General features: G+C 40.5%; 1 protein-coding gene and 1 non-coding gene across 4 annotated transcripts in view; both read left to right on the top strand.

The window, feature by feature from the left end:
* Fhl1 (four and a half LIM domains 1) overlaps nucleotides 1-17,375 on the top strand; it is a 60,474-nt gene that overhangs the window by 1,542 nt on the left and 41,557 nt on the right. The gene's annotated exons all lie outside the window — the stretch shown is intronic.
* Nucleotides 16,299-16,404, top strand: LOC115030141 (U6 spliceosomal RNA). The gene has a single exon (XR_003835766.1). It is a non-coding gene; the product is annotated as a U6 spliceosomal RNA (small nuclear RNA).

Here is a 17,375-nt window from a genome sequence, read left to right as displayed (position 1 = left end):
TATAATGTTCCTTGGAAATGAGAACGTTTACAGAGTAGCACAAGTTTAAATTATGGGCCACGTGGAATTGGGTAAGGAGTTCTCATCCTTGCCCATCCCCAGGAACAGGCTACTCCCCATTCCTCACACTTGAAAAGGATTGGGGTTGGTAATTTTGTCTTTGGAAATGCGTGCCCATATTTGCTTAAGAAGAATATGCATTAAAAAGCAATGGGCCTTAAATGTGCTAGGAATATAATGCTTCCCTGCTTTGGTTACATAAGGTTCCAATCTAGTCTACCTTCACTCTTTTAAAACATTTCTTTACCATTTTTAAGGGCAAATAGAATCTTTATGCAACAGGGAATTTGTTAGATAGGCCAAGGTTTGTACAATGCACTACAGACTAAGTGCACATACTCCTACTACTGTATAGAATCTGTAACCATACATGGCTTCTAGAATTCTAGGCTTCCATTCCAGTATTTAATCTTTTTGGAAAACATTTTTAAAGCAAGTCTACATTGGGGGATGAAAATTTGAATGTGCAGATTGGTAAAATACCTCTTATATGAGTTCTTTGGAGATGATTTAATATATAGTAAATTAATGGATCACCTCAATAAGATACTGACTTTGTTTATTGCAAATTTTAATACATAAGTGGGTCTACAGGATTAAGAAAAATGTATTTGCTTATGCTGTTGTATACTATTCTACATTTCTGTGGTGTGTATTCTGCCCCAGTACAACAGTGAGACAGAGCATATTTTCACAATATAATTTTAGCCTGATGTTTTTTGTCTGAGGAATAAGAATGCTGAAGGTGGTGAAAAGGAGCAGTATGTTGGTGGGAAAATGGGCCTTAAGTTGCTCTTTAAACAAAAGGAGCAAAGGGAGTCTTTTACTTGGCTTTTTGAGAACCTGTTGTAAGATGGGGGGGGGGAAAGATGAAGAACTTTCAGAAAAGAACAGTACAATGAAGTAATTGTTTTAAATCTTAGAGATTTCACTCTGTTATCTTTTTAAAAAGTAACTTGTCAACTGAACTTTTGCGTGAGAAACTCATCATCCTCGCACCTTCAGTTTGAAGATTTATTTATTCATTTGCTGTAGTCTTGGAGATGGAACCCAGTGCCTCCTGTGTGGAGCAGGCGCCTTTATCATAGGGCTATGTCCCTAGCCCGTTTAGCCATTAAAAACAAATAATTTGTTGAAGGCACGGCAGCTAATCTCCTGAGGCTTTGCCCTGTTTTCCTAATCTCTTCCTCCTGGTTCTCCTCTTCCCTCACCCCTCCTTTGACTCCCACCCCCTAGTGCCAGCAACATTGGCTTTTATAACCTTGTGGGAGTTGAACAAATGTTCCTGCTTGCTTGAACTTTAGTCGTTATCTCGTTGGCTGCTTTCCTTAACTTTTGTCTGCACTTTTTTTTTTTTTTTTAGTTAACTGAACTATCCAGTTGTTTGGATTTGGGATAAAAGGGAGAATATTGTAATTATTTTTTCTTAAGACATTTTTTTTTCTTTCAGCTCCTGTTGAACAGAGTAGGAAAAAAAAGGTTTCTCCCTGCCCCCTTCTCTCTCTGCCTCTGCCCCCCTCTCTGCTTCCACCCCTCTGCCAGGACAGTGCGCAATTAAGCAAAATATATGACCATTCCTTTCTCCAACAAACATTTACAGAGTCACTGTGGTGGTGGTGGTGGTGGGGCTCTTGTATCTGGTACCCAGATCCTGAGTATGTAAGAAATGGCTCCTGTTGTTTCTGATTTGATTAAGAAAAGAAAAGTGTAGACAGTTAATCTGTTGTAAATAATTAAAAGATGCCGAGTCTCTTAAATAGCCACAGAGCAACTGTGAAGACAGTAAACATTCTTCATGCCTACAAACAGTGAAATAATTTCTTTGTGGTGACTTTGCTTGGGACATACTTTTTCATTTGGGCAATACAAATAGATTCGGATTCAACCAGTCTTCTTGAAAGTATTTGCAAAATTGACATCTTTATTAAGCATTTATAGACTTTGTTGTATGAAGACTACATAGCAGTCACATGATTTTGAATATCATAAGTAATTTGAGCGATTTAAAGTATATGGGAAAATATGTGTAGGTTATATGTGAATACTGTATCGTTTTACATGGAAGACTTGACCATCTGTGCCTTTTGTTATCTATAGGTAGGTTCTGCAACCAGTCTCCAACTCTCAATCTTCTTGCCTCTGCCTTCTTATTGCCACTGCACCCATCTTTCTCCTTTTTCTTTAGTCAATATAATTGTATGTATTTATGGGGTACAACATAGACCATTAATACATATAGATGCAATGTGTGAAGGTATTTTCTATAGATTAAATGCAATTTACAGGATTTATAGATGTTTAAATTCACCTTTCTCATTTTCTTTTCTTGAGACAGGTTCTCACTATGTAGCTGTGGCTGACCTGGAGCTTACTCTGTAGATCGGCTGGCTCAAACACACAGAGATCCACCTGACTCTGCCTCTAAGTGCTAGGATTAAAGGCATGGCTAAATTTGTCTTTGCATTATTGTATAGATTATTAGAACGTGGATGAGCAGCCTCCCTTCCTGTAATTTAGATTTAAAACATTTTCTGATGGCAAACTGAGGCTCCATTGATCAATTTTGATTTATAGTTAGATATGGGTGATCGAGCCCAGAAGAGGGCTAGTATTTAATACTAGCTTGATAAGCATTTGATCTTTCTCAGGATACCCTCTGAGATCTTGGAGGATCCTTCTGTTTGTGGAATGTGCTAGAATAGTAGTTTTCGTCTCCAGGGAATTTGCCACACAGGGTTCACCGGACAATGCCCAGGAGATTTTTTTTTTTTTTTTGTCAGATGCACTTCCTGGAATCTAGTCACTAGAGGCTAGGGATGTTGCTTAAATATCCTAGAACCTACAGGGCAGCAACCCCAGTATAGATGTGTCCAACTTGAAGTCTCAGTAATGCCGATGTTGATGTCATTTCCTTTGCTAACACAGGAACACATAATTCCAGGAGAGGAAAGGACAATAGCAGTGTGCTCATGTGACCCTGTAGAGTACTTGGCTGAGCTCATTTGATTAGACTTCAAAGTGGCTAGTTCCTGCCCACCAAACTGAATAATTAGAATAACAGCTTGTGTTTATGGCCCTCTGTTCCAGGTACTTGCATACATTACATATTTCTCTTCTTTGGTAAAGGAGGAACCGGGTTCAGAGAGGGGATATAAGTTGCCTTGGGTCTCACTGCTGGTTAGTCCTTGGAAGTGAAGAAAAAAATCTTCTGAAATTTATCGTCTCCCTTGTGGTGGGCATCATTCAAAAATATTAACTGGCACAATTTTAAAATTGCTATTCAAGTTCATTAGTATATGTAGACTTTCTTATTTGCAAGTTCTTTATAATAAAAATAGAGTATGGTATTGGAAAAATAAAAATTGCTGTATGTCCTAAGTACCATTGAGCTTGCTTGACATTAATTGAAGCCAGGGATGATAAATTTGGCCAGGCTTGGAAAGAGGGCAGCGGAGAACAGGGAACAGGGAACTAACTTTAATTATTTCTACCTCGTTTCAGGAAGTATGCTAGTTGGGTTGACACAGCCTACCTAGTTTGATACTCTTAGTTCTACAGAGTCGTGCATGCTTCCTAGTTTGAGTTTGGGGCCAGGCCTGGGGTTGCACCCCTTTAATCCCAGCACTTACGAGGCAGAGGTAGGCAGAACTTGGAGTTTCAGGCTAGCCTTGTTAGGGCTACATAGAGAAACCTTGTCATGAAAACAATAAAAACACAAAGCACAACAACCAAAAAGAGTTTGCAGACCGAAGAGCTGATAAGAGACAGAGTTGGGTTTTGAGTTGAGGTTCCATGGCTAAGCCGCTGTGCTGTCCCTGCCAGGAAGACTGGTGTTGAGCTGACCTGAGAGAGGGAGAGGGAGAAGGAGAGGGAGATACAGAGAGAGACAGAGAGAGAGACAGACAGAAACAAAAAGACAGAGAGTCAGTCACTTGGTCCTACGTTGCCAATGGATTTTGCTGTACTGGCATTGAGAATAAGGAGGTAAATATATGTTCTCTCTTCAACTGATGAGAATTGAATTCAATTGCGGATTTTTGTTTCTTATCCAAAGGAGCTGCAATGTTTAGTTTGGAGAACTTTATTCTCTTTACTTGCCTGAAATTTTAAGGAAGAGAATCACAAACCTGGGCATTATCTACATTGGTATCCAGCCAGGCACTTTCCCTTCTTTATAACTGCCTTACCGGACTCACTAATGACAGCATCTAGTTTTCTCTTTTTTATATAATTTGAACACTCATACTTGCTATGGGAGTTGTTTCTATAATAAATATTAGATTTGTACTTGTGTTTTCCATTTGGGGTGTTTTGTTTTGAGAGCCAAATATTTATCTTAAATTTTGATGTGTTTTGTTTTAGAGCACAAAAATAGAGATTTTAAATAACCAGCCCAATAACAATCATATTTTGTCTGGAAAGCATTGTGTGTGTGTGTGTGAGAGAGAGAGAGAGAGACAGAGACAGAGAGACAGAGACAGAGACAGAGAGAGAGAGAGAGAGAGAGAGAGAGAGTCAGAGAGACAGACAGAGAGTCAGAGAAAGAGAGAGACAGACACAGAGAGACAGAGAAAGAGAGAGACAGACACAGAGAGACAGAGAAAGGAGGGGAGGAGGGAAAGAGGGCAGAAAAGGGTCCTCAAGTTTCACTTAATTTATTTTAAGTTGGAAAGGAATTTTAACCATGATTCTCCAGGGTGAGAGTGCTGGGGGAAAAAAAGAGCTGTTATTTAGATAAGATGCATGTTTTGATTTCTATATAGGACTGTCAGCCATAGATTGTGATTATGATAATAATGTCCTGATTCTGACCACAGCAATCAGCCAAGTGCTAATCACCCACTGCATGCAGGCATGCCTGGTTTTGCTCCCACCTCCCTGATTGTGATTCAGTTTAGTCTTTGCTGTGTGGGGTATGGAAACAGGCCTTGTGCATGCTAGGCTAGTGCGCTGCTACAGACCTACATTCCCTAGACTCACCCCAACTAAATTCGGATAGATGGGAGATCTGGTAGAACTTGTAAGTTTACAGAATCCTTTCTGTAACTTAGATCTTTCAATGATAAGATTAGTACTTCTCTGTTATACAGAAAGGCCTTGAGAAGAAAATGAGCAGCATATATGATCTACCATCTAGACCAGTGGTTCTCAACCTGCCTAATGCTGTGGCCCTTTAATGCAGTTCCTCATGTTGTGGGGAACCCCAACCATAAAATTATTTCATTGCTACCATAACTGTAAGTTTGCTATTGCAATGTAAATTATCGGATTTGCAAGCCTCACAAGGGTTGTGATTCACAGATTGAGAACTGCCTGATCTAGACGTTTGTGACAACTGTTTATGAATCTTTAAAATGCAGTCAGTTTTTCATGGTAGACTCAAGTCTATTCCAAAGTTGCCAATTTAAAACTCCTCTCAGGTTTTCTAATCTCAAAAGACTGGGTTCCTGCTACACAGCTAGCTCGTCACAAGCACACTGCAGGTGAAAGGGGAAGCTGCTGGGAGCTGGCCTTGTCATCTGGCCTGCTCCTGTCCACTAGATACAGAAGGGAAGAAGGACTCGCCCATGTTCCTCTTCTATCTGCCTGATTAGTAAGGATTTCAATAGCAGAAATTCACACCTTCCTTTTACAGGTGAGGAAAATGAGGCTCAGTTAATGACAAATTCTGGCTTGGATTCTTGGTTTTTTTCTAAATTGAATTGAACTTTTGGTGGCCTGGCCCTCAATATGTCAGATTTGGGGGCAGGTGACATAGCTTTTTTCTTTTTTAAAAAAAGATTTATTTATTATATGTCTATGAGTACACTGTTGCTGTCTTCACCAGAGGAGGGCATCAGATCCCATTATAGATGGTTGTGAGCCACCATGTGGTTGCTGGAATTTGAACTCAGGACCTCTAGAAGAGCAGTCAGGGCTCTTTACTTCTGAGCCATCATCTCTCCAGCTGTAGTGAGATAGCTTCATGGTAAAGGGCTCCCTATTTAAACTCAAGGTCCTGAATTCAGTCTCCGCTCTGGGGTCGTGCTTGTAGTCTCAATGTCTAGAAGGAGAACCCAAGGGGATCCTGAAGGGCTCACTGGTCAATAAGTCTAGCCTGCCTGGCTAGACCCAGGCACATCAAGTATGCCAATTTAAGTGTGACAGAGAAAGACAGCTTTAAGACTCTTTGGAAGCTCACAATTAAGGCATCCCCATGAAAATGTTTTTGTTTGTTTTGTATTGTTTCTATAAAATGAGATGTCTATTCTAATTGTGGGATATTTGAAATTTTATGACTGTTTTAGATCCAAGTAGGAAATTAAGTTATAGTAGATTCTGACACTATAGTCATTAATGGATACATGTACACACTTTATTTAATCTGACACTCAAAAAATGTTACCAGGGGTGGGGCTGGAAAGAGGGCTCAGTGGATAAGAATATTTGCTGCTCTTGCAGAGGACCTGGGATTGGTTCCAAGCACCAATATGGTCACTCATAATTCTCTGTAATTGCAGTCCCTGGGGATTAGACGCCCTCTTCTGGCCTCTTCAGGCATAAGGCACTTGTGTAGTATATATCCATTCATGTGAGATAGTCATATATATGAAATAAAAATTAATCTTCCTCCTATAGGGTTGCAGACCCCTTCATTTCCTTGGGTACTTTCTCTAGCTCCTTCATTGGGGACTCTGTGTTCCATCCAATAGATGACTGTGAGCATCCACTTCTGTGTTTGCCAGGCACTGGTAGAGCCTCTCAGGAGACAGCTATATCAGGGTCCTGTCAGCAAAATCCTGTTGGCATCTGCAATAGTGTCTGGGTTTGGTGGTTGTTTATGTGATGGATCCCCAGGTGGGGCAGTCTCTGGATGGTCCTTCCTTCAGTCTCAGCTCCGAACTTTGTATCTGTAACTCCTTCCATGGGTAACCATATAGGAGGAACAACAATATGAACTAATCAGTACCCCCAGAGCTCATGTCTCTAGCTGCATATGTAGCAGAGGATGGCCTAGTCGGCCATCAATGGGAAGAGAGGCCCATTGGTCTTGCGAAGATTATATGCCCCAGTACAGGGGAATGCCAGGGCCTGGAGTGGGTGGGTTGGGGAGCAGAGGGAGCGGGGAGGGTATAGGGGATTTTCGGAGAGGAAACTAGGAAAGGGGATAGCATTTGAAATGTAAATGAAGAAAATATCTAATAAAAATGTAGTTGCTAAAAAAATAGTCTTATTACAAATAAGTAAGTTCTTAGGTCTAGAAAGATGGTTCAGCAGTTAAGAGCACTTGTAGTTTTCCCAGCAGATCTGGTTCAGTTCCCGGCACCGATGTCAGGCAGCTGGCGTATAACCACCTCTAATTCTCCTTTCCTGGGATTCAAACCCTTCAAAAATAGATAGTCTGGGATCTGTGGGCACCTAGAATCAAATTCATATGTACATACACCCCCCCCTACTCGCAGAGACACATCGAGAGGGGAAGAGGAGAAAGAGAGAGAGACAGAGAGAGAGAGAGAGACAGAGACAGAGACAGAGACAGAGACAGAGAGAATGAGAGAGAGAGAATGTTAAAAACTAGTTCTTTAGGGTTCTTTGCTTTTCTCATGGGGGAAGACATTTTTTTTCCTGTAGCTATGTGGGGCCTCTTCTGTCAGTATGCCCACTGCACATCTTTCTACCCTCAGGGTGACTTGTCAGCCAGTCTCACTGTGCCCACTTCCCTTTCCTCAGGATCATTCTTGTGGCACATTTGCCAGCCACTACTTCCGCCTTTCTCTTATCCATATTTGCCACTGTTGTACATATATACTAGATAGACTGGGCTGGGTCCATTTCTCCTCTTTGGATGATTTTTTTAGGGTAGTGGTAAGGTGAGAAGATGTAGTGTCACCAGATATAGATGTCCTAGTGACAGAGTAAAGCGGAAAAAAAATGTGTGTGTGTGTGTGTGTGGTGTGTATGTCAACATGGAAATGCAAAGCAGTTTTTCTTTATAGCTAGGGTACCAGCTATAAAGGGTATGTAATGATGCATGTGTGCATGTGGATACACTGCTGAGGAATGAATAGAACAAAGGAGAAAACTGTCCCTTTGACTAGGGGTGTATTTTCAAGTAGCCTTTGCTCTGGCTTATCACTGTGCCTGCAAGTGAATACCGTACATCACAAGCAACTTGTAGGTTTTGAAAGTGCAGTGAGTCTGTCATCTGAGAGTGGATTTTCCTTCCAATTTAAGTTATTGAGATATACTGTCTTTTGAATTAGGATATATATATATAAAATATACAGACGGGGGAGTCATGAGAACTTTTTAAAAATGCAGTGGAACCTAAATAAAAGGGCAGCAATCAAAATAAATCACCATGTTTTCAGTGCTTGTCAAAGTTATGTTTTATTTGCCCACGTAAAATATGGCATATATATTCTAAGATACACATGTTCCCAACATATTCTAATAAAAGGAATTTGTAATATCCATGAAGTTGTATTTTTATGGGTTTTTTTTTTCTTTTTTGACAGCGTTTCACTGTGAAGCACAGGCTGGCTTTGGCAGTTGCTACAGTCCTTTTGCCTCAGCTTCTCTGTTGTTTTTAAGTTGAGCATAAGCTACCTGGAGCCACATGGTTGTCAATGTAGTTTTTCTTCAAAAGTGGTAGCTGGGAATACAGAAGGTTTGTTGGAAGAATCACTTTGCTGAGGAAGTATAAAACTAACTGTGCTTAAGAGTTGTCCTTCACTCTGCTTTTGAGTGTGGTTAAGGCTGTTGGCTCCTGTTCAGTGCTCACACAATGTACAATGCACAATTTGTTAGGAAGACTTTAAGGATTGATTGGCTTATCGACGAACTGAGTTCACTGCTTCTCTGCACCATTCCTGTTTGTGGAGCTGGTAACTGGCATCTGCCTGGAAGTGCTGGGGAGGAGGTGCTAGAGTGAATTTTGCTCCAGGTTTGCCAGAAACCTGGAGAGAAGGGGAGGAGAAGGGGAGGAAGGAAAATAGGGAGAGAAACGTGAGTTATAAAGTTCATGATTTTGAATAAACAAAATGTCAACAATATGTACTATATATTGTATAATATATAATATATATATATATATATATATATGAGAGAGAGAGAGAGAGAGAGAGAGAGAGAGAGAGAGAGAAAACAAGAACCCTGATGCTAGACCAAGCCCCTTCTATGCCACAAGAGATTCAGACTCTTTGAGAAGAACTGAGAAGGAGTTTTCCAATGTAGCAAATACATCACACTAAGGAAAGAAACTTTAATGGGTGTGTTGGTACATGCCTGTAGTCCCAGCACTTGGGAGGTGGGCGCAGGAGGGTCATAGGTTTGAGGCCAGATTGGGATACACAGTCTCACCAAAACCAAATGTAGAAAGGGAGACAAGAAATCAAGCCCACACATGAAAAGGAGGCAGTGCACAGGTTTCTACTTGTATCTGCACATAAAGCAGCTGGACTGCTTAAATGTCTGCTTTATGAAGTATCATTTCTTTCTTTTTTTTTTAAAGATTTACTTATTTATTTATTATATGTAAGTACACTGTAGCTGTCTTCAGAAACTCCAGAAGAGGGAGTCAGATCTCATTACGGATGGTTGTGAGCCACCATGTGGTTGCTGGGATTTGAACTCCAGACCTTCAGAAGAGCAGTCGGGTGCTCTTACCCACTGAGCCATCTCACCAGCCCTGAAGTATCATTTCTACATGACAAACGGTAGCCATTTAACAACTCTAATTTGATTAGTTGTGACAAACATATATACCCACGAAACTACCATTATAGTTAGGGTATGTATTCTCCCCCCTCCCCCATTTTCTCTTATGGCTCTTGCTCTTACTGATGATATGCATTTGTGCAAGAACCCCTTTCCAAACTAGTTTTATAAATTTGTAGATCCTCCTCTATAAAACCAAACCAAACCTGGATTTGTAGCCAAGATGCAGTCTTTCTGTATTTAAAGCAAAGTAGCATTACAGAGGAACCCTAGGTGTGGCTTTTCTGAAACATTTTCTGGTCGCCTCAGTAAATGACTTAGCACATTAGTTTCATTACATATTTGGACTGAAGGCAAATTATAGCCAAGCAAGAAGCATTTGTGTTAACTAGAGCCATGTACCTTCTTACATTGATCTCCTGAAAAGTCAAATGCTCAAGAACAGGAAAAGTGGGCTGGGGCTGGAGGTCAGTGGGAGAGCTAGTACTTTATATTAACAAAGCTCCCAGTTCAACCCCCAGCACTGCCAAACAGAAACAAACAAACAATGCAGGAAATGAAACTATTGAAATTTTGCCTCAAACTTAATGGTGAAACAAAAAAAGAAAAAGAAAAAGAAAAAATGTTTGTTTATATACAGTTATGTTACTAAATGATAGGTATATTTTCTGAGAAACTTGTCAGGAGTTTTTTTTTTCAAACATGAGAATATACTTGTGCAAACCTAAATGGTGTGGTATACTATCCACACCATACAGTGTATGGTACTGCCTATTGTTAATAACTAATAACTTTAATAGCTAATAGCCATGGAGCATTTTATACTGAATATTATAGGCAATGGAAACAAAATGGTAGGTACTTGTTTGTCTAAATAGAGAAGGTACAGCAGGGGCCAGGGAAGTAGGTAGTTTAGTTGGTGACGTACTTGCTGTATAACATGAAGATTGGAGCTTGACTAACCAACACACACACACACACATTAAAAGAGTCGAGTATATGGGGCACATACTTGCAATTCCAGCACGAGGGCCTGGGGAAGAGGTAAGACAGGATAGTGTTTAGGGCTTGCACACACACTTAGAGCACAGAGAAATTCAGTCGGAGGGTTTTTTTTCTTTTCTAGCTCAGTGATAATCAGGGTTGGAATCATATAATGGAGAAGTGATGTGGCTCATGGTGGTAACATCTGTATCTCCAGGTACACACAGAGACACAGTCAGTTAATATGAATAACCCATGAACCTTCCAACAGATTTGGGACTTTCTGTGCATAGATTACATACCCCTGTTTACATATTTATGTGTAGAACGGGCTTTTAGTATATTTAGTTGTTGATTCTCATCTGTACTATTGAATTAAGTGAATACTTCTTTGGGGGAAGTTAGGGGCTACTGTAGCCAGCTGCAATCCATCCCTTTCTCTTTTACTGTCAAAAGAATTCAAAAGTCAGGAAGTGTTTTGCTGCCATTCTATTGATAGTTGTGACCCTGGTCTGTGCCCGCTCCCCTGCCACTCCTGTTTTGCCCTGTGGCTGCCCTCTCTGTCTTCCTTCCTGGTTTTCTCTTTATGTGTCTTTCCTGTCTCCTCATGCTCCTTCTTCTGCGCTGCCTCTGCTGTCTCTTAAAAAAGCCATTTTGTAAATGTCTTCAGATAGAGTGGTCAGCAAACAGGAATTGGAGCGAGCATCTTTGGGACAGTGTTTCCGACTTTTCATTTCGTGATCCAATAAAACTTTGAGACTCCTTTCAAGTTTGGAGCCACACTGGAGGTTGGGGAGTCGTGAAAGGCTGGTATTTAGAGAACCAAAACAATGTATTTCCTGGGCTACTTTATACAAAAGTCTTCGAACAATGAATCAGTAAAACTAAAGAAAGGGTTTATGATATTCCTGTGATGGTTCCTTTAACAATGCTTAAATAGTTAACAGTCAATTAGTGTTCTTCAGAGTGTACTGAAAAGATATTATCTACTCCCAACATTTGTCAAAGCCTACAAAAATGCATGACACAAAGCAGGAACCCTACCCCTAGAATGCGTGTACGTGCGTATGACCTATATGTGTCCTTCTGTAAATGTTAAACCATATTCTTTACAGTACTTAAGGTAATATAATGCTCGGTACCCATTGCCATAATATTTGGGATAGTTACAAGAGAAAACTGTATATACACTACATGCATGCAATATTCTCTCCTGAACTTTTTCCATGAAAAGTTGATTGAATCTATGGATGTGCAACCTGTGGATGTGGAAGGTTGGCTTTACCTGGAACGACTGGGGAAGATAACGGCACTGGTTAAAGGGTAGGCATGTTACTCTCTTGCTTCTTGCCATCTCTAGTTTCCCCTTCTCTTCTTTATCCTTACTGTGGTTATTTTGGGATTATCTTTTAAAGAAGAAGGAGGGGTCCTGCATGACACAAAGATTGGCCAGCAGATCACAACCATCAGCGCACTGTACTTTTATATTAATTTCTTACACTCAGAACGTTATTGCTGTCATAGTTTCTTCAGAATAAAATGGTAGGCAAGGTTTTCTGACAGGGAATTTGGAAGCAGACATCGTGTTACCTTGTAAATTTGGTTATCAACCCTGCCATGTTTCAGACCCACATTCATTCTCTTTATTTGTTTTGTCATTGTTCCTGTAGCAGATAGTGGGCAGAACGCATGTGGCTACAAAGGCTACGAAGGAGCTGAGTCCCTCAGAAAGGAAAAGCAGCAAACGCTTAGTCAGTGCTTCATCTCAAAAACATACACACGGGTGGAGACCAGTAAAAATCAATCTCCAGGCAAGGAATGGGCGCTATAATTGAATATGCTGTTAGCAACACAGCAAGGATGTGGTAGAAAGAGTATTGAACTGGGTGGGGCAGTATAGGGAGTGGGGAGAGCGAGGAATTTAGAACGCTACCCTGAGGATCATTTGATTTTTCTGGGAAGGCTATTCCTCCACTGAGGCTTCGCTTTATAAAAAGACAGTCTACTGGATTGTCTAAACCAAGTGTGGATATTTCAGAGAAAGCTACATTCTCTTGTGTCTAAATGAGATGCACAAGGCTAAAATATTCTTAAATGCTCCAGTACTGGGACATTTCATATTTCAGATTAGGGATTCTTATGTGATAAAATCTGCACAAATATTACACAATCTAGGAGAAAGTAACCCCAAATCTGAAATACCAGTAGTTTAATATTTCAGGGAAGGGGCTGGGTGTGGCAGTACATGCTTTTTTTCTTTCAGAACTAAGGAGGTAGAGGTTGGTTGGCAGATCTACCTCTGGTCTACATAATGAATTCCAGGACAGTCAAGGCTACATAGACAGACCCTGTCAAATTTTTTTTCAGAGAATCTATAGGTATAGAATTACTATTTGTTTCTTAATTACTATTTGTTGTATAGTATATCTATTTATATGATATCATTGTACTGATTATAGCTACACACCAGTGCTTCTCTGTGTGGGTCCCTGGACCCGGAGCAAAGAGCATCATCACCTAGATTCTAGGTCCTAGAACCTTGTTAGAAATTCAAGTTCATGAGCTCTACCCAAGCCGGCTGAATGAGGAGTGCTGGGGACGGGGCTCTGCCACCTGTGCCAGGGAAAGGGTCCACATTAGGTAATCTGATATCCACTACTATTTGATTACTATGTGCTATCTGAAATTGGGACAGTGATTTTCAACTTGGTCTACATCTAGGATTCACCACAGGTAACTACGTCGGATGTGCTCTATCGTTCTTTATTGCTATAAGAGACTATCCAAGACTGGGTGGCTTAAAAAGAGCAGAAGTTTATTTCTCATCATTCTGGAGGCTGAGTAGTCCGTAATGAAGGTGGCAGCAGATTGATTGTCTGCTGAGGACTGCTTTGCACTTACAGCATGGTGTCTTGATGCCTCTGGAGTGAAGGGATGATGTTTTCATCAGATGAAGGACAGTGGAAGGCCTAGAGGTGAACTCTGTCAGCCCTTCTGTAAGGGACCCGAATCTGACTCACCAAGGTTTAATCCTCCATTGTTAAGCCACTTCCCTGCGTCTTAATGCTGCCTTGTTGTTTATGTTTAAAAATGAACCTCAGAGAATATGGAAATATTCACATTCTTGCACCAAGGAAGACTGATGGAGGAAAGAGGAAGGGGAGTTCCTGGCTTAGTTAAAGCACTGGGAAAGTGGGCTACCTGGCACGAGCACCAGATGAGGGGAAAGGCAGAAAGGCTAGCGGCCTCAACACTGCAGTGGAACCTTTTATGTACCGTCTTTAGTTTCATCCAAGAGGGAGGAGCATTGGCGCTCCAATCCCCTTAAAGGGTCTACCTAGTAATAAGTGTCACACTCACTGGCCATTAAGTTCCACCACCTGAATTTTGGAGGGGGCACATTCAAACCATAACACTACCCATACATCACTAGTCTCTCTGGCTCCCAGTGTAGCCAGTTTTGGTTTAGAGGGGAGTAACACCTAGGGTTCCTTATCAGAGTAGAACTCTAAAGGTGATGAGGTAGCCAGAGCTGGGGCTGCGAAGAGCAGGCCAGGGTCCCAGTGAAAGGAATTGTGTTTTATGGTAAAGACCTTGGCTCTTAGATCATGGCAGAGGAAGGTTATTTTAGAGAGAGAAAGGGTATAAAACATGTGAGATGATAAATATATCATGATTGTTTTGACAGCTACCTAAAGAAGAGATTTTGCCCAACAAAGTCTGACGAGGAGCTAGAGAGTGGTTGCCAGCACTAGGTGATCTTGCAGAACCTGAGTTTAATTCCTAGCACATACATGGGGGCTCACAACCGCCTGCAACTCCAGTTCCCAGAGTTCTGACACACTCTTCCTGTCAGTATGGCTCTAGGTACACAGGTGGTTCAGAGGCACGCCTGCAGACAAAATACAGAGAAAGGTAACATTTTTAAAAGTTGGATGATAAGGGCTGGAGAAATGGCTCAACAGTTAAGAGCACTGAGTACTCTTCTGGAGGCAGTGGCTCACAACCATCTAGATCTGACGCCCTCTTCTGGTGTGTCTGAAGACAACTTCAGGGTACTTACATATAATAAATAAATAAATAAATCTTTTTTTTTAAGTTGGATGATGTAATCGGTCTGCTTAACAGACAGCTTGGACTGTGGAGATGGTAAGAAAGAAAAATGTGAACGTCTGTTCATGAAGCATGGGAAGGATCTAGTGGTAGTCGTGGTTGAGCATCCAGGAGGACCAGTGCTCTGGTACAGCTGTCAGAATTGTCACAATGGCTCTATACAGTCCTCTGTCCTTCATGGCTTTCATTTAGCTCTAAGTTGGGGAGTGGTCTACAGAGAGTTATATAAAAATAGAAATTATACATGCCTAAAAAGCTACCCATAGTCATCATGACAGAGTGGGAAAATGCTGCTGTTTTTTTTTTTTTTTTTTTTTTTTTTTAAGTGAAAGAATGCTTGGAGTTGTGGGAAAGTTGTAAACTTGGCAATGACTAATTCAGGCCTCTCTCAGTCAATTAAGCAAATTTTTATTTTATCATTTGTTTTACTTGGGAGCCACTGTAATGGTCATTGAAAGAACATTTATCTTCTTATTTTTAAAACACAACAAACATATCGTCGAACATTAGGGCAGAGGACAAAAATGTCAAGGTTTTACCTTTTGACTTTAGCAAATATCTGTCACTTCATTTTTTCTTGCTGCATTCGACGACACGTGCCTTTGTGCACATTCTTTGGCCAGTGCCTAATAGGTCTAGTTTCCTATCTTCTATTTTAATGGCTCTTGGAATTTGTAAATATTATTCATATTTTAACATTGCAATAAAAGTGGACAAATATATTTTCTTATTCTGTCTTTTGGCCAGAGGTCCCTGAAACTTGTATGAGAAGCCATGGGTGTGGAAAGAGCTTCCCCGTCTTTAGTCTTGGAATCCAGAATGGCAAGAGGGTTGTTTTCATTCCTCCACAGTTTGCTGGTTTAGAGGAAAGACACATCTCTAGGCTGCATTGAAAACCTATTAACACAGGTTCCCACTTATTCCAGTGGAAAGCTTAAAAATACTCATTCCTCTAACTTTGGGAAATCTGTGCACTTTTTAGTTTTTGAATGAAATCAAATCTTTAGAAAAATCTGGACTGATTGCAGCCTTAAATATGCAGCACATAGAGCAGATGCCTTTAAGGACGAGAACTGATTTTCCCAAAGCTGTATATGGTGATAGAATTATCTCTAAGTTGTGAAGAGCACTTAAATAAATGTAGAAGGATTAAGGAGATAGTTCAGTGGATAAAGTGCTTGCCACACTAGCATCTTGACTGGAGTTCAGATCCCTAGACCCCATGTAAAAAAAAAAAAACCTAGGCAGGGTTACAAGTGTGTAATCCCAGTGCTAGGGAGAGTGGAGATAGGAGGTCCCTGGACATGCTGACTAGACTATGTAGCCAATTAGTGAGCTCTGGGTTCAGTGAGAGTCACTGTCTTAAAGATTAAAGTAGAAAGTGACTTTCATGTGTATTCTCACAAGTGAGCACACCTCCTCACACCCCAAAACTAAAACAAATACTCAGTGAAACGGCATGCGTTGTAAAATTGGAACAATACAGACGAGATTAACATGGCCATACACAATGATGATTAGCAAATTTATGAAGTGTTCCAAATTTTGGGGCAGGGTTGGGGAGTCAGGGTTTCTAGACAGGATCTCTTTGTGTAGTTGTGGCTGTCCTGGAACTAGCTCTGCAGATGGGGTCAGCCTCAAACTCATAGAGATCTGCCTGCCTCTGCCTCCCGAGTGCTGGGATTAAAGGCATGGATGAATACATAAATATAGAAAATTGTATGTAATTATTTTTTTAGAGTATAAGCATGTTATCAGATATACTATATACCTAATCTTCTTTAAATAACAAAACTTGGGCTGTGGTACATTTATATGACTGAAACATACTTTAAAAGTTGCTTTGCTTATTATATTAATGCTTACTGAGTAACTGGCTATGTTGCAGGTCTTATGTTGAAATTATTGAAATAAGGCATCTCTTAAATGAATTATTTATTTATTTATTTATTTATTTATTTATTTATTTATTTTATGGGAGTACACTGTTGCTCTCTTCAGACACACCAGAAGAGGGCATCAGATCCCATTACAGATGGTCATGAGCCACCATGTGGTTGCTGGGAATTGAACTCAGGACCTCCGGAAGAACAGTCAGTGCTCTTAACCACTGAGCCATCTCTCTAGCCCGAATCATTTACTCTTAATAAATTATTTTCAGTTCTTCTAGAGGGAACCAGCAGACATTTCAGCTGTATTTATTATTGCATTTTATGGCATCATTGAAAGTATGGTTTGAATGGCACATATGCCACTGTTTCAGACTCCCATATTAACACAAGTAGGGAAATAGATAACAGGAGGGTGAACGAGAAGTCTGAGCCTACTGGTTACCATCACAAATATTTCTAATTAAGGGGATACTTGGGTTCATGCCTCTTTGATTTCTTAGGTGGAAGAGAATCTCCTGAAGAACATGATTAAGGGATGGTTACCATGACAATCATATCCAAAGCATCTGAGACAGTGAATCCATGGAGATCATCCATTTTGATTGATTCAACTGGTCATTTAAGTTT

This window comes from Mus caroli, unplaced genomic scaffold, assembly GCF_978045245.1.
Source record: "Mus caroli unplaced genomic scaffold, Mus_caroli_1 scaffold_5, whole genome shotgun sequence".
Lineage (NCBI taxonomy): Eukaryota > Metazoa > Chordata > Mammalia > Rodentia > Muridae > Mus > Mus caroli.
Note: the sequence above shows the minus strand (reverse complement) of the source record. Positions and strands in the feature narration are given on the sequence as shown.